This window comes from Heloderma suspectum, chromosome 1, assembly GCF_057233095.1.
Source record: "Heloderma suspectum isolate Gila_16-S chromosome 1, 16-S_ref, whole genome shotgun sequence".
NCBI classification, from domain to species: Eukaryota; Metazoa; Chordata; class Lepidosauria; order Squamata; family Helodermatidae; genus Heloderma; species Heloderma suspectum.
Window position 1 is genome coordinate 26517307 of NC_139458.1, and position 18541 is coordinate 26535847.

An 18541-nucleotide genomic window follows, 5' to 3' on the forward strand; every position below is an offset into this window, starting at 1 on the left:
GTTGCAGTCCAACACATCTGGAAGGCACCAGGTTGGGGAAGGCTATTATGAAGAGTTGGGATGCCTGTCCCCTTTGGAGCTCCCGATACCCTCATCCTGTATTTCCTGCTGCTGTTGAAGGGGCACGAGCCATAGAGAAAGCAGTGTTGAACCAGTCCGTGAGCAAGTCACTATTTTTCAGCCTGGTCGTCCTTGCAGGGTTGTTGTTAGGACAAACTGAGCCTCTATAGGTTCCTGGAAGGAAAAGGCAAGTCACTGTTTTTCAGCCTGGCCTTCCTTGCAGGGCTGTTGTGAAGGCAAACTGAGCCTCTATAGGCTCCTGGAAGGAAGAGGCAAGTCATTGTTTTTCAGCCTGGCCTTCCTTGCAGGGCTGTTGTGAGGGCAAACTGAGCCTCTATAGGTTCCTGGAAGGAAGAGTGGCATACAAATGTAACAAATAATATGGTAGAGTGAACCCATAACACACATTTGCATATATCTGAGTCTAAGCGCACCTCTAATATGTGTGTGTGTGGTGTGCTTGCGTGTGTGTATAGGTTACATACATACATAAGAAGTGTGCACTGATACCCCACCCCACTTCAATTCAGACCCTGATTCAGCATTTTGGAAAACATCCTGCTTCTGCTCTGACCAATTTGTAGTCGGACCATTTCAGCTCAGCACCAAACCTGAGTCAAGGTTTGGAAAAATGAGTCTTTATGCTTACTGTTGGAATTTTTTTTTTCCAAATCTTTTTTCCAATTCCCATTGGAATTTTTTTTTTAAAAACTAACTTTTTCTCTTGGTCAGAACTGGATGATCATTTCAGGCATAGTAGCCCCCTAGAAGGGGATTACATCTGCCCAATGTCAGGTGCAGGGTTTATATTTTGATATTCTTTTAAAGGGAACTGCCAATAACATCTTTATTACTTGGAAGAATTAGATAAACATTTCAGTATTCATTGCCCCATCAGAGGAGATCATGTTTCCAAATTTCAGAATGATAGCCACAAGGGTTTTTGTGCAAGGGTGGCCTTGACATTTTGAGGTCTCCAAAAGAAGACAAGCTTCTCTCCTTATTTTCCTTGTGGACCATTGTTCTGAAAATTACAGACAGCCTAGAGTTGTCCCTAAGTAAGAAACCAGCAAAGTTTCAGAAGGATAGGTGCAGCAGTTCATGTGGAAGGGGAGTTCTCCAATTTGGGGGAGGGAGTCATTTGCTTCCCTTCACCCCTTCCCCAATAGTTTTTTGGGTAAACTTGAATGAAAATGCACAGGTCGTTAGAAGTGTCTCCCAGGCAAGAAACCTGCAAAGTTTCTGAAGGATATACATGAATGCAAATTTAGAAATACTAGTATTTATTTACATTTCACCAATATAAGCAGCAGGGGAACATGGGTGGGAAGGTGCTACTGCACTCATGTCCTACTTGTGGGTTTCCCGTGGGCATCTGGTTGGCCACTGTGTGAACAGAACGCTGGACTAGATGGACCTTGGTCTGATGCTGCATGGCTCTTATGTTCTTAAATATAGAGTGCCTCTGTATTTTCTTTCACCACTGCGCACTTACATTCTCCCCCTACCAATTCTATTCTCCTCTATGCAACCATCCCTCCTCATCTTACCGTCCTCCAGCAACTCTTCATAAAAACATCTCTTGTTTTGTGCAACTCTCCTCTACCTCCTCCTTGCTATGCGCAAGCTCTCAATGTATCTTCCTCCCCATAACTTCATTTGTGCCAAGACATCACCAGGTTTCAGCCAATAAGTCCGTTTTCAAAACTAGGGCTCATTTATGGAGAAACTCTGAGCATGTACTAAGTGCCTTTCCCTTACCATTGAAGCTAGAGTTCATGCAAAATGAAAAAAAAAACAAAACACAAATGAGAAAACATGCATAGGACTGAGCTGAAAGGGTAGTCAATTAATTAGATGGAATTGGGTAGGCACTGTATTAAGCCTGCAGTACCATGCTCACAACTCAGGACTTATTTCTGAGTAAACATGCAGAACATCAAGGTGCAGACCTCCCTGCAAAGGAACTTGTGCTGGAATCCTATGCACACTTTCCTGAAGGGAAGCCTCATTAAACATAATGGGGTTTCTGAGTAGGCATACTTAGGATTGTATAAATGAGCAGTATTTATCTCCACTTAGAAAAACAAACCAAAAACTATTAAAGCTTTCTGTTCATAGGAACATAGGAAGCTGCCTTATACTGAGTCAGGCCCTGGGTCCATCTAGCCCAGTATTGTTGACACTGACTGGCAGCAGTGGCTTTCCAGGATTTCAGGCCAGGTTCTTTCCCAGCCCTACCTGGAGATGCCGGGGATTGAACCTGGGACCTTCTGCATGCCAAGCATGTGCTCTCCCACTGAGCTACCGCCCTTCCTATTGCTGGATAATGGCAACTGACAAACAAACCCACATGCAAGGTGTACAGTGGGGGCAGCCATGAGTTGTGGGGTGGTTTAGAAGCTACCCTGCTGCATACTTTGCCAGGTTTGGACCACACAATAGCTGCATCATATGTAATTAGGGAAATGGTGCTCATGCAAGCAGCACATGCAGGGCGGGAAAATGTTCTTGTTTTACTGCTGCTGTTGCCCTAGCGAGGGCCAAGGAAAAACTTACCCCAGTAAAAATGGGAGAAAAACATTCAGAGATGCTGCAGAAGAAGACATTTATTTTTAAATGTTTTTCCAAAACACTTCAAGCTTGCTGCTCTTTTTCAACAGTACAGTACAGAAATGCATGTATACACATTAGCCCCCTACAGGTGTTATGGTCTATAGGATTACAATCGTGTGGACTTAAGAGCACAGGGCCGTCCGTACACATTGACCTGTACCCCTGTTGCATCCCTGATGGCCTGGCTCCATTGCTGACTATGTGTTGGTGCTGAAGGTCTGAGACGGGGAACCTGCTGTGCCCATGTAGGTTCACCACGTAATTTAGAAATCAGCACAGTCAGTGTTCTAAATTGTGCGGGGAGCCTATGCATGTTGAATATGCTCCCTGCTTGAGCCCCAACACATGGATGGTGGCAGGATCAGGCCATCAGGGATGTGATGTGTGTGTGGGGAACACAGCCCTGCTCTCCCACTCACACAGTTGTAATTGTTGAGTTGAACATTCAAAGAGGACTAAAAGTTGAAATCCTCACCTAATCAGCATATATCGCATTTATGTAAAATTAACATCTATATTGTCTAAATAACCCTTATAAAATGTGTTGCTATAAAAATGCTCCTTTAAAATCAAGGGGTCTATTTTGGTTATACCCTTTAAACCGTTTTCATCACCTAATTCCTAGAAGGATCACGATATACAATTCATCAGCTATCCTTTTAAATATTTGTATGTAACCCCATGTCCATTTATCATATTGTCATTACACAGATGTTAGGCTGTCGTAAACTCCAAGCAGTACTTTTACTCAAGTCAATTAATATCTACCTGAAGTAAAATATTAGCAGCATAGCTAAGTTAATCTGTTGCAGTAAAAAACATTTGACAAAGTGTGCTCTAATCCCCAAAAGCTTATGGCACAATGAATTCAGGTTTTAAGCTGTTCAGAGTCGTTCACCAGTCTATGGGGCCACACACAACGCACTGCCCTGATAATGGAATCCATACACATCTTCTTGATTTGTAATCATTTACAACCACAGTATTGCAGCTTGAGCTTAATGAACTCAATCTTTGACAGTGGAATATAATAATTGGTTGCCATAATAAATATAATGCTTCATTATTTGGCTCCTATCTTCTACGCTGGAAAGGATCAAAGCCTTTCATCTCATGCGGATGTAATTAAAAAACATAATTTTTTGCTTTGACATGGGAACATATATCCTCCACAATATTTCCACAATTAATTTTGCATACAGTATTCTTCTATTAGCCAGTCCATATATTTAAAGAAAACTCAAACTATGGGCAACATATTATGTGAGTTAGGGAACTGAATTTGGGGAAAAGAAAGAGAGACAGCTTGGATGCATAAGCCTGGTACACATGGAATCCCTATGAGGTAATTAGGTCTGGATGGATTGGTCTGGATTCAGTCCATCTTGGTTTTGCACATGACTGACAGAATGTCTGTTCTGTCCCATTTGCACATGCATGTGTGGATTTGTTTTTTTAATCTGCATGAAATCCTTAAAGAAAAGGATTTACAAGTTTACAAGGTGGTTCAAGAGTTGCCTTTACACTTTTTTCTTTCTTTTACAGGTTCTAGATGTTTGGAGTGGCTACAAAGCACAGCAGCAGCAGGTGCATCCAAAGAATGCATCCAAAAATGCCCCTGGAAGCAATAGTACAGGATAATGTGCTGTTTCTCCTAGAGACATTGTACCGGGGGAAAGATGACTAACCTGCAGACATCTTTTTTCTCATAAAATGGCCATGTCATCAAATACCATAACTCCTAGGGGCATTTTAGATGCATTTTCAATGGGCATGGAAGCTGTTGTACAAGCAGATGACAGTTCTGATCTCCACATTAATTCAAAAGATGTAGATCAGTGAGTCTGCCCTGGAACATGGATTCCCAAAGTTCCTCAAGCATCCCTATGGGTAATACGATGGTTATGAAACTGGTCTGCTGACCACTAAATGTTATCCGCTAAGTGTTACTGGATGGTTCCTGCAACCCACTGAAAACAACAGGTAAAACACTGAAGGTTTCTTTTAAGGTTTCATCACATGAGAAATAGGCAATCTACTTTTCAGTATACATTTTAAAATTGAAATGGAAAGCAGATTGCCTCTTCTGCAGTAAAAAAAACAAATAGCCCATCTGCAGTGGAATGTTCAAGGAATATGCATGCACTCTCCCATATATGCATAAAGATTTGTTTTTTGCCACTCAAAAGATTGCTGCTGCAGGTTGGGGCAGTCCCTGTACAGGGCACTGTACAAGGCAGGAGGGCTGCAGTAGGACAGAGGAATCAGCATAAATTGGGGACTCCCCCTTGGGTTAGCAGAAGCATTTTCTGTTTGCATTATTGCTCTGTTGGATCCAAAGCATCTGTTCTATTCACTGGACTGAGAAGATGCAGGAGAAAGCAGCAATGACTGCTCATCTTGTCTTTTTCTGAGCCATCTGTGCTTGGTAGTAGATTGTCATAGCAGGATGGAAAAGAGAAAGGAGAACTGGACTGGGCTTAAGAAGATGACACACTGTTCCGAAGCACAGCATAAATAATGTACTGTTTTACAGTGATTTGATGCCCATAAAGCTGGGGGCTTAAATGCTGGATTTATGAAAATCTGGTTTAGTAAGAGCATTTGTCAAGGCTTATTTGATGCCCCAAAGTGGAAGATGAAGAATTATTCTAGTGATTGGTCTTATCTAGACAAGATTCACTTTTCCAGTTCTGCTTCTAAGCCAAAAGATTCTAAACTTCTAAACCTTTAATCAAAGCTATGGTTTTCCCAGTAGTAATGTATGGCTGTGAGAGCTGGACTATAAGGAAGGCTGAGCGCCGAAGAATTGATGCTTTCGAACTGTGGTGCTGGAGAAGACTCTTACGAGTCCCCTGGACTGCAAGGAGGTCAAATCAGTCCATCCTAAAGGAAATGAACCCTGACTGCTCATTGGAAGGACAGATACTGAAGCTGAAGCTCCAATATTTTGGCCACCTAATGCGAAGAGAAAACTCCCTGGAAAAGACCCTGATGCTGGGAAAGACTGAAGGCCAAAGGAGAAGGGGACGGCAGAGGATGAGATGGCTAGATAGCATCACGGATGCAATGAATATGAACTTGAGCACGCTCCGGGAGAGAGCGCAGGACAGGAAGGCCTGGCGTGCTATGGTCCATGGGGTCACGAAGAGTCGGACACGACTGAACGACTGAACAACAACAACAACAACAAACCTTTAATCAGTGCATTGCGGTGTGGATTACCCATGTCAGAATATATAGCGGTATGAGCGGTCATCTTATGTCAAGCATTTGAAGCTCCTTGTCCAAGCCACTTAGGGTTCAAGCTTCATGGAAAGACACATACAGAGACATACAAGCAGAGATTCCAGACAAGGAGCCTGCAAGAAGAACAAGGATTTTTTAAGTGACATTCTCATGCAGGAATGAGAAATGCAAAATAAAGTTCCAACATATAGTACTTGTCCCCTGCTACTAGGTTTTCACGCGTTACAATATTGTTCTATGCAGTGCATGTCAAAAGATGTATGACCTCATGAGCACCTCTTGCCATTGAGACAGATAAATGAGCTTAGGAGGACCATGTTCCTTGCAAATTTCATCTCTGAAAAAATAATTCAGACCTGTCTCTTAGTAAGAGCCAATTTTACGGAATCATTGGGACTGTTTACTGAGCCCTTCCAGTTATGTCAAACTTTTCCAGTCATGCCATTTTAGGATTTAATTAATACACCAGATAATGATAGCATGAGAGAAAAAATATTGTTAGGGGGCCACAGAAGGAGCAAAGTGCAGGGGAGAAGATTTGTCCCCTGTTGGCTTTTAAAAGAGAAATCATTGTATATTCAACATTCTTTCAACCTGATCATATTTTCTCTGAAATAGGTCATATTGATTTTGATGAAGTTGACTTTCAAGTATGCATACTTTGAATTACTGTCTTAGCTTATTATCCAGTTTATGATCATTCCCTCCAATAATGAACTGAGGTGGTGAGCGCTGACAAAAATGGAGCCAAAACGGCGCCACTGAGAAACAGGAGGTAAGTATCAGCATGCTCAGGAGAAATGCAAGGTTTGAAAGTGAAATCTTTTTAAAAACACTAAGGTAGTGACCCCCCAATAAATTCACTCAATAATGACTAAGTATTGGCCACCTAATGCGAAGAGAAAACTCCCTGGAAAAGACCCTGATGCTGGGAAAGACTGAAGGCAAAAGGAGAAGGGGACGGCAGAGGATGAGATGGCTAGATAGCATCACGGATGCAATGAATATGAACTTGAGCACGCTCCGGGAGAGAGCGCAGGACAGGAAGGCCTGGCGTGCTATGGTCCATGGGGTCACGAAGAGTCGGACACGACTGAACGACTGAACAACAACAAATTCTCGATAGCTGTAGAATACTGAATATCGACTGGGAAAGAAAATGGCTGGGAGAATTGAAAGAATTGTCTTGGAGGAGGCATGGTGCGCTGGCTGGAACCCTGAACAAGAGCCCTCCTGTTAGGAGGTGAGGATACACTGTAACATTTTGTTTCAGGACCCATTTTTAGTTATAATTTTTAGGTGCTGGTGGAAATGTGTGTGTGTTGTTGTTTTTTCTGATGAGGATTCACAACATTCCTAATTTCCTATTACCACTGAATATGCAGTTATCACCCAGAACATACTCAGAGGCACCTTCTGTCCCAAATTCCATGATGTGCTGACAGGTTCTTAGGGCCAAAAATGCCACCTCGTAGCATACACCTTCTTCATTCCTACATACATATTCCACTTTTTAAAAAATTGTTTGCCCAAGGGGATTTCCTCTTGTTCTCCTCCTGCAGCCCTCCACGCACCCGTGAAATCTGCTCTTGAGGTTCCGCCAACCCCCCAAAGCAGATCTGGGGAGTGCACAGAGGGTTACAGGGGAGAGGGGGGAAATGTTCTGCCAGTGGCTTCCATTCTGCTGGAGGACGGCCAGCGTGGGATACAATCCCCTGTCTGCCTGGGAAAGTCTCCTCTCCTCTCCCCAAAAGGGAGTGGGAGAGCTAAGAGTGAAAACAGGCGGTGGGTGGGAATGTTGCAAATCCTCCCTTGCAAAAGGAGATGGAGAGGCTACCAAGGGAACTGAATGATCCATGAACTATGATTGCAAAATGTTATTAAACATGATCCGAACTGAAGAACCACCTTTTCAGTCTCTGCTTGTTCTGGGAGATGTACTTTAACGCATTCTAGTAGGAATTCAAAACGCAATGGACCATATCGTACCATCACTTTTCATTTAACCTCTTTCCAATCAGACTGGTGGCGGGGTTTCACTCTGTATACTAAGTCATCTAATGGCTTCAGTATTCCCAAGTCCAACATTTTAAAGCTCTGTGGTGGAACCAGCTTGAATTCAAACCTCTGCAGAAATTTGGCCATCATCACTTTAGCCTCTATCTGTTATAAAAACAAAAATGAAACAGTGAGCTCAAGCCATTTGACACAGAAGACATAAAATGCCAGCTGTAGGTAAAGCGCATGTATTCATTTATAGTATCCATCCATAGTCTCCATTCAGAAAACAGGATAAAATTTACTCACACTTTTTTTGGGGGGGGAGGGGAGTCGTAAGAGCTGGAAAAACATAATTCAGATTTGCTTTCAATTGCCTCATTGAAAAAAATCCTGATTTGCAGATCCATAAGTGATAGACACTTTTTTTTTAACCTTCACATAATTTGAATTCATAAGCCTGCCAGTAAGACTCTTTTCTATACTTAGACAACAAAAGAACACTTAAAAACAAATAATAATCATTCATTATAAGAACTTAATGATACCACCAGCAACAAACGTTTTCATGCTTGATCCTAGTCTAATATTTTGCCACCACTTTCAAAAATGTCCCTCTGCATTCATGGACAAATGAAAGCATCAAGGAAATTTCAGAGTACTTCTTTTTGTCAGGGGCACACATACACTCACACAGAGCACTAGAGGCAACCTGAGCTACTCCCATGAAAAATGTTTATTTACCCTCCTCCTAGCAGCTCCTGAGAGGATGCCATCTCCTAAAAGATACCTTGAGTAGGTTCTGCAAGCCACGCTTCATATTATAATCTGATATTTCTGCATACAGTTTAATAGGATTTTCTATTTCATCTTGATACTTGATGTAATGTTATTTACATTTCTCAAAAATATGACTATATTGTCCTACAGACTCTTGTAATTTTTTTTAAAATTCAGAAGCATTGTATCCAATAGGGCTTAATATATTTTTATCTGATAATTTTGCAGCTTCGACATTGTGCCATTTTTCCCTGATATTTTCCTTATTTTGGAATAGATGATTTCTTTCTTTCTTTCTTTCTTACATTTATATCCCGCCATTTTTCCTCTTTAAGAAACCCAAGGCAGCGTACATTATCCTCCTCCTCTCCATTTTATCCTCACAACAATAACCCTGTGAGGTAGGTTGAGCTGAGAGTCTGTGACTGGCCCAAAGTCACCCAGTGAGCTTCCATGGCCGAGTGGGGACTAGAACCTGGATCTCCCGGCTCCCAGTCCAACACTCTAGCCACTACACCACACTGGCTGTCATCATCTCATGATGATGGTGACAGTGATTATATTTCTTACGGTGCAATCCTATGGAGAGAGTCATCAGTCTCTGAACTCTGAGGCTGATGATGATCCAATCCAGAACCAGCCGCCCTGCATTTTTGCCTAGACAGCCAATTTCGCCTGTCTAGGCATGGCTTCGGGGAGTTGGGGGGAAGGGGTCTGGAGACCTGATAGGAAGCTGCATGGAGCAGCTTCCACGGTCTCCTCCCCTCCCCACCCACTTTTCCCTATCTTTGTGCTCCGTTTCCAAGCACAGAGATGTAGCTGGCATGGAGAGAACCACACCGTCTATGAGGGGCAGAAGATAGGGTGGGGAACACGGTTACCAGAAACTGAAAGATCCTATGTTCCTCTGGACAGTGTCTAGTGGCTATAGGATTGCTCCCTCTGATGCCTTTCTCAAAAAAATAAAGACTCAAGGCAACTTACAATAGAATTAAAACATACAAAATTTAAAACAGCTGCAACAACAGTCTATTAAAATACAACCACTCCATAATAGATGACTGTAGATTTAAATCAGTTGTTTCATTTTATTTATTTTCAGATTTAAACCTCAACTTGAAGCACAATGCCAAAGGGGTGACAAAACAAAATAGAACTTTAACAAAAATGCTGAAAAAATAAAAGTCTGAGATGGTTTAATTAAAAATTAAATGTCTGAGGTGGTCTCAGAGTTGGCGTTGAGGATACCCACACCATTGATCCTAGGCGACTTCAATTTCCACTCTGAGGCTGTGATCTCCAGGGTGGTTTAGGACTCCCCCAGAAGGAGCAAGTTCATAATCTCACAGATCCATCTCTGTCACTTGAGGCCCAAGTGGCCTCAGTAGCATGAAGTGCCTTTTATTAGCTTTGGCTGATATACCAGCTACTGCCCTATCTGGACAGAGATAGCCTGGCTACAGTTATCCTTGAACTGGTAACCTCCTGACTGGATTACTGCAGTGCATTATGGGCTCCTTCACACAGAGCTTTTATCTTGCTATTGAGGTTGCTCACTCACGGAAGTTTGCAGGTCCTTTTCATGACGTCGTTAATCTCCAGGTCACATCCAGAGGTATTTCTTAGTTTGTCTGTCTCAAACAGATCTGGAACTAATGAACCATTTTTTAAACTCGGAATGTAACACAATTAAAACAGCCACTAGATAGCGCTGTTTCATTGAGGTCTACGGAACATTGAAAATTAAACGCTTCCCCTCTCAGCAATCCGCTGTCGCTGTCTGGGAGCCCGCAATAAACACCCAAAGGCTCCAGAACAGGAAGACTGCAGGGGTTTTCTTTAGTGTAAAGGTAGCCTATATGCGAGGCTACCCCTGAAGATGGTCTGGAAGCTGGTAACTAGGGATGGATGCCCTCCCGCCCGCTGTCTGGGTTCTCCAGGCACCCACCCAGCCTCTGCCCCCACTTGTGCATCTGCAGACCTGCACTCAAGCTCCATGCCCACGCTTACCCAGACCCCGTCCATCTCTGCCACGATTTGAAAAAACATGGCAATCACAATATTATGCACATAGACTTATACGCAAAATGGTGCCATGAATCTTGCGTATATGGGCAATTTACAGGCCATTTCTATGTGCAAAAAATGGGCCTGCACCATCCCTACTGGTAACCTCCTGCCTGGATTATTGCAGTGCATTATATGTGAGGCTGATTGAAGGCAAAAGGAGAAGGGGATGGCAGAGGATGTGATGGCTAGATAGCATCACCGATGCAATGAATATGAACTTGAGCACACTCCGGGAGAGAGCTGCGGACAGGAAGGCCTGGCGTGCTATCGTCCATGGGGTCACAAAGAGTTGGGCACGACTTAACGAATGAACGACAACGAACAACATATGTGAGGCTACCTCTGAAAATGGTCTAGATACTTGAATTAGTGCAGAATAGAGCAGCAAGGTTGCTTACTTGGACTGGCTGTTTAAAACATATTATCCCAGTGCTATTTAAACTGCACTAGCTGCCTGTCAATTTCCAGGCTCAATCCAAAGTGTTGGTGTTGAGCTTTAAAACTCTAAATGGCTTGCGACCCAAAGGAGCACTTTCTCCCATATGTTCCTACCCAAGGGTTAAGATCTTCTTCAGAAGCTCATCTCTGGGTGCCACCGCACACAATGATGCAATGGGTGGTAACTAGGGAAGGAGCCTTCTCTGTAATGGCCCCCGGTCTATGGAATGCCCTTCCCAGGGAGATCTACCTGACATCTTCACTGTATACATTTAGATGCCAGGCTAAGATCTTCCTCTTCTGGCAAGCATTTAATCTTTACTTTTTTGTTTTTATTATCAGTGTTATGATAAAATAGTTCTATAATACCGTTTAGTGTTTTTTAATATTTTATTATCTTGATATGCTCAATGGCTGTATTATTGAATTGGTTGTTGTCTTGTTGTTTTGCATTCTTATGACTGTAAACCTCCCTGAAGGCATTTGTCACTTGGGCTGTATATAAATGTAATTAATAAATCAATAAAAGAATTGTAAGAAAACAGCAGCATGAAACAATAAGCTGGCACCCAAAACATAAAAACAAGGATGCCAGGGAATCTCTCTGGAGAGGGTGTTCCATAAACAGGACACTACATGGAAAAGGCCCTTTTGTTGGTTGCCACCCATCTCACCTCTGATGCAGATCTCAAAATACATGGTGAGCTCCAGGTTGCCTCCTCCAGGCCAGTGTGGGGCACCATCTGCAAAGTCCTTGTATTTTCCACCAGAATGTTCCATCAGTCCTTTCACCCACCCCGCTGGTACAGTTCAAGCAAAGGGATCATCAGAGTGGCAAAATGGGAATGTAGCAGCTGCATCATCTCATGGTGCCTTGGCACCGCTTCTATAAGAGACCTGGCAACCTTAACACTGACAGTGTTACCTGTGAAAATAGCTGTCCAATACAGGAACGAGGTCCCAGGGAAAATGGGAAATAGGAAAAGTAGGGCCTAAAACAAATAATCAAGAAAGACAACAATTACTTAACACCATTAGCAGTGTCTGTTCCGCTAACAAATGGACACCATTAGATACAGCACTTCACCTCTACTGGAGCAGAAGCTGGAAAAGAGGTGGTGGTGGTGGGGCATGTTAGTAAGCAATCTTTAGATAACCTCTGAACTTGGTGAATGTTGAGAAAAGTATGACATCTTCATCTATTGGACAGTATAGAAATTTAATTAATTAATTAATTAATTAGCACTACATTTTTATGCCAACTGGCCACTTCCAGTGCATGTTCCAATGCTGTCCTCACTCATCATTTAGCATTACAGGATATTCATATGAACGTCATGTTACAAACAATCCTGACATTTTCTAGTGGGTCTCGTAAAATCCTAAATGTTAGCAAGAAATGTAAATGTTCACCATGTTTCTGACATTTACTGCTTCCTCGTTGTTAAAGCAAACAAACAAAATAACTATTAACACATTTTCCCCTAACATTACAGAACAATGCACTCACTTTGGTTGGTCTTTGCTAAATTAGGGATGTACGAAAGGTACTTACCTTTCACGGATTATGCTGATGGTGGTGGGGGGGAGGCATTCCGTCCCTTCCCCCAGAATCCTGGCCGGGGGGGGGAGGCGTTCCGTTCCTCCCCCCCCCCGGAATCGTGGCCGGCCGGCTGTGCTCCGCAGCGATTCTGCGGAGCCGCTGGCCAGCTCCGCCAGCAGCCGGACATCCGGCTGCTGGCTAGCAGGGACGATAGCCGCCGCCGTTTGCGTCCCTGCAGTCAGCCGTGATAGGCTACGTAAATGTTTACATAGCCTATCACGGCTGACTAAAACAAAAACATAAAAACGCGCGTACGCAAATGGCAGTGCCCATGGGCGCCGCCATTTGCGTTCCTTATTTTGGCACGTCTTAGTCTACGTAAACATTTACGTAGACTAAGACGGCGAAAATAAGGGGAACGCAAATAGCGTAGCGTCTACGTTATTTGGGTTCCCCTTATTTTCGCCGTCTTAGTCTACATAAATGTTTACGTAGACTAAGACGTGCCAAAATAAGGAACGCAAATGGCGGCGCCCATGGGCGCCGCCATTTGCGCTCACACGTTTTATTTTTTTTTAGTCAGCCGTGATAGGCTACGTAAACATTTACATAGCCTATCACGGTGTTTTTTTAAAATCTAGCCGTGATAGGCTACGTAAATTTTTACGTAGCCTATCATGTTTTTTTGTTTTTTGGTTTTTTTAAACCTGGAAATGGTGGCGGCGGCAGCCGGGCGGAAGACCGGCCACCGCAGCCGAACCGCCGCCGGAGCTGCCGCCGCCAGGAAGATCCGCCCCAGGTAAGTCTCGTCCCGGGGGTGGTGGCAGACCGTTCCGCCACCGATTTCGGGGGGCCGAATGCGCTGGCATTGGGCCTCCCCGAGATCCGTGGCAGAATTCTCTGACATCCCTATGCTAAATCAGTCAGGATTGAAAGTAAGTGGGTCCTTGAAATACCTTTCCATGCATCCCATGACATATGAACTGAACTGCCAAGAGATGAGAGTCACTTACATTTGTGTGTGTAAGGTAAGCTGCAGAAATATTGGTCATTTGCAGTAACAAACACATGCATGTTTAATTATAGTGTTCTAATGCAATCCAGTCATTCCTGCACAAGCTTTTGCTGCTTCAGTCACATCTACATTTATTTCGGTATTAGCTTTTTTTTTTTTAGTCTAATTCAATACAGAAGATAAAATTCTGTTCACAGTGAAGAAGTTAATTAATTAATTAATTAATTTACGGGTGTTTTTACCCCACTCTTCAGCCAAAAAAGGCTCCCAGAGTGGCTTACAAAGATGAATATTAAGACAGTCCCTGCCCTCGAGCTTACAATCTGAAAGACACGACACAAAAGGAAAAGGGATTGGGAGGAAGGAGGGGAAGGAAAGCAAATACACCAATGACTGATGTATAGGACCAGGCTGGTCTCCCCCCTGAGATGATGTTCATCCTGGGAGGCAGGAGGTGCAGCCCCCATTGACCCTGGGTTCTCTAGCCGATGGATGAGGCCAGAGTCTGCAGTCCCAGGGATCTGTCAGTTGGGGCTGTGTGTTCTTTCTAGCAGGGAGGAGAGGACAGAGGAGCGAGTTCCCTGCAGCTCCTCCCTCTGTAGCTGATGTATAGGACCAGACTGTTTGCGAAGTTAAGACATGAAGGAAACAGGCAGAGGTAAAAAAAAAAAAAGCCACCACAAGCAAGGTAGTCGGGTGCATTGGGCTTGTACTTCCTAAAGCTGCCTGTGAGAGGCAACACTGAGAAACCCATTCAGTCTCTTCCAAGGGAAAGCATAGCTACCAGCCCTTCTGTACAGCTTATCACCTTTACTAGCAGCAGTGAAATGTGAGCTCGTAGTAATTACAGGGGCATAATAAGTTAAAAAAAAAAAAAAGGCATCTGGGGAGCATGCCAAACTTTAGAAACTCACAGTGGTATACTCTGGATTTGTGCATAACTCTGTAAAAAAGGAGGTGGGGGAAGGGAAAGGAAAATACGTTCTGTGCAAAGGTGACACACATTCTGCAGCAAGAAATTCTGAAGTCTGCAACCTGTATAAATTATGAAATTAAACAAATGATTCCTTTCATTTTAGGGGGCTTCCAGACAGCTCCTACACTACCAATCAAAAGACACTGCAGAGCTCTTCCATATTTTCCTCCTTTACAGATATTTCACGGAAAGAAAAAACGATGAAAGAAGCAGTGGGAAAACACACCAGGGTTACAAGCGGAAGATGTCTCATCTGGACTTTGCATAAAATTCTGTGAATGAGGCAGGGCAATTGCAACATAAAAGCTTTATCTGGAAGCACCTTTATTCTACAATGTTTATTAGTTTGCATAATTTAGGGAACAATCCTATGTCCCCTAGACAGCATCTGGGGGACATAGGATTGTTCGATTTCCTGGCTCTGAGGTCAGAAACTGGGCTCCGACCTTGGAGTCAGGAAACTGCACTCCCCACCTGCTCCCCCTCGTAGCCAGCATGGAGAGAACTCTGCTGGCTATGTTTCACCCTCGAACAACGAAGTGTGGAGAAGGGAAAAAGGGAGCATTTCCAGGGGCAGGGAGGGAAGGAAACCGGGGTGGCAGTCATACGATAAATCCTACGGCCACCCCAGCTTCCTTCCCTCCCCTTCCCAAAGCCTCTTCTAGATGGGCAAAAATGCCATCTAGCTTACATACACAGCAGGAGGCGCAATGCATCTCCCACTCTGCATAAGATACTTGGAAGCCTCTGAGCTCGGAGGCTTACAAGTATCTAGGGCGGATCTCTTAGGATTACGCCTAATCTTAGGCGTTCCGTTCCTCCCCCCCCCGGAACCCTTAGTTTGTGCATCATGTTCATTCAGAGCAGCAAGTAACACACTGTATTGATTTCTCTTACTTTGCATATTTTTGCGATTAATCATTATGCACAATTCTGGTTTTGCTAGTCATGGTGGACAAGAGCAAATAACTATGCAGGTCACTGAAATTTGCCTACTGAATCTGGAATTCTGACTCAATCACCATGCAGGTTTCTGTGATTTTTCACTGTGCCTTGCCCATATTGTTTCAAACATCTCTTTGACAACATAAGGATGAAGAAGTTATTTTTTTTTTTCAAAACTGTAGATGGTGAGATTCCAAGGACACTGAATTCTGTGACTGCTTTCCTGCAGAATTGTGATACGTACACTGATGCAGGTATACTTAACAAAAATAAATGTAGCTACATCATTGGGGGATCTGGGAGGTTTGCTGAATGCCAATACATGTGAGATTCAGGCCAGCAAAATGGTGCCCTTTACCCCCACAAGTCAAGGTGCATAATACCAAAAGGTAGCTGAATTATTTTGGTACATGTGGCAGAAAATGTCATAAACACTTCTCCCCCCTCAGTTGAAATACAATAACAACATGGAATACTACTAACAGTTTGCTGCCTTTTTATGACACCCAACGTTTGCTGCCTGAGGCGACTACTTCACTCTGCCTCAAGGTAGGGCTGGCCCTGGTAAGATTCATGGTGTTCTGTTCAACAGACTCACCATCAGGGTGGTGTCTGCTGGAATTTTGACTCCTTCAATGATGTTTTCCTGTCCTGTCCAGCGCAGAGTGCTTGGACCTGATGGGTACAAGCACAGAGTTTCCTTCAGAACCTGACAGTAAAGGTGGATTTAGCACAAGTTCACAATGCAGGCACAAAAACCATCTCTTTAGCTGCTACAATGCTTTAGCAGATAAGAAGGACAGGCTTTCATCTGGAATGCGATGGTTAAAACTCCAACTCAGTTACAAATTTACTTGGTGGTTTTCAGTAAATATCCCCCTCAGCCTTCGTTCCTCAGAAGAGAAAAGACCACATACAATTGTTGCTGAAGAGGAATAAGTGAAGGAAAGGCCTTTTTGCATGACCACATATAGTGTGGCTCATCTGTATTTCAAACTTCTACCATTGTCCCGCAAGCTCCGGTTCAGAAAGATCAGCACAATAACTATGCATGCTTAATGGATCAAGAAGGCATGTGAAGTTCTGTGGTCTCTTTTACCAGCCACCAAACAATCACCTGTATTCATGACCTTTGCCCATTTTATCTTCTTACATGAAGCTGAAAGGGACTGACCAGGTTATTAATGCCTCAGTCAAAGAGGGAGTTGTCCTGGCAGCACTAAAGTGAGCAGTTGTGAGTAGGGATGTACGAAAGTCACTTACCTGTTTGCGGATTATGTTGATGGTGGTGGGGGAAGCGTTCAGTCCCTCCCCCCAGAATCCTCGATGTGGGGAGGCGCTCCGTTCCTCCCCCCCCCGGAATCCTCCGTGGCCGGCTGTGTTCCGCAGCAGCTCCGCGGAGCAGCCGGCCAGGCCCAGCCAGGCCCGTCCGCAGCCGGATTTCCGGCCGCGGAGGGCTCTGGGTAAAACAACAACAACAACCGCGTACGCAAATGGCGGCGGCTACGGCTGCCGCCATTTGCTTTCCTTATTTTTGCCCTCTTAATCTAAGTAAATATTTATGTAGACTATATAAATATTTACGTAGGCTAAAACAGGGATTCAAAAAGGGACGCAAATAGTGCCCGCTACGCTATTTGCGTTCCCCTTTATTTTCACCGTCATAGTCTACATAAATATTTACGTAGATTAAGAGGGCAAAAATAAGGAACGCAAATGGCGGTGGCCGTAGCCACCGCCATTTGCGTACGCGGGTGTTGTTGTTGTTTTTAACCTACCCAGCCATGATAGACTACGTAAAGATTTACGTAGCCTATCACGTTGTGGTATTTTTTTTTTTTAATCTAGTCATGATAGGCTACATAAATCTTTACGTAGCCTATCACGTCTTTCTTTTTATTTATTTCTTCTTCTTTTTTTCAAGAGTGGAAATGGCGGTGGTGGCAGCCGGTCGGAAGACCAGCCGCCGCTGCCGCCGCCGCCCGAAAGATCTGCCCCAGGTGAGTCTCGTCCCGGGGGGGATCCGCGGGGGGGGCGGCAGGCCGTTCCGCCACGGAGTTCGGGGGGCTGAATGCACTGGCATTCGGCCTCACCGTGATCCGTGGTGGAATTCTCTGCCATCCCTAGTTGTGAGGCCACTCCAGCTATGCTGGATCCAGATTTTAACAATTGCACAGTCATGAATATCCCCTTTTGGGGCAAGGTGCTTGACAAAGTGGTGGCACTCTAACTCCAGACGCTGTTGGATGAAGCAGATTATCTAGAGTCTAGATTCTAGCCCCATTTTCATGGAATCATAGAATAGTAGGGTCGGAAAGGGCCTATAAGACTATCGAGTCCAACCCCCTGCTCAATGCAGGAATCCAAGTCAGAGCATCCCTGACAGATGGCTGTCCAGCCTCGTCTTGAATGCCTCCAGTGTGGGAGAGCCCACTACCTCCCTAGGTAATTCGGTTCCATTGTCATATTGCTCTAACGGTCAGGAAGTTTTTCCCGATGTTCAGCTGGAATCTGGCTTCCTGTAACTTGAGCCCATTATTCCGTGTCCTGCATTTTGGGATGATTAAGAAGAGATCCTGGCCTTCCTCTCTGTGACAACTTTTCAAGTACTTGAAGAGCGCTATCATATCTCCCCCCAGTCTTCTCTTCTCAAGGCTAAACATGCCCAGTTCTTTCAGTCTCTTTTCATTGGGCTTTGCTTCCAGTCCCCTGATCATCTTTGTTGCCCTCCTCTGAACCCTCTCCAGCTTGTCTGCATCCTTCTTAAAGCACAGTGCCCAGAACTGGACACAGTACTCCAGATGAGGCCTAACCAGTGCTGAGTAGAGGGGAACTAGAACTTCCTGGGATT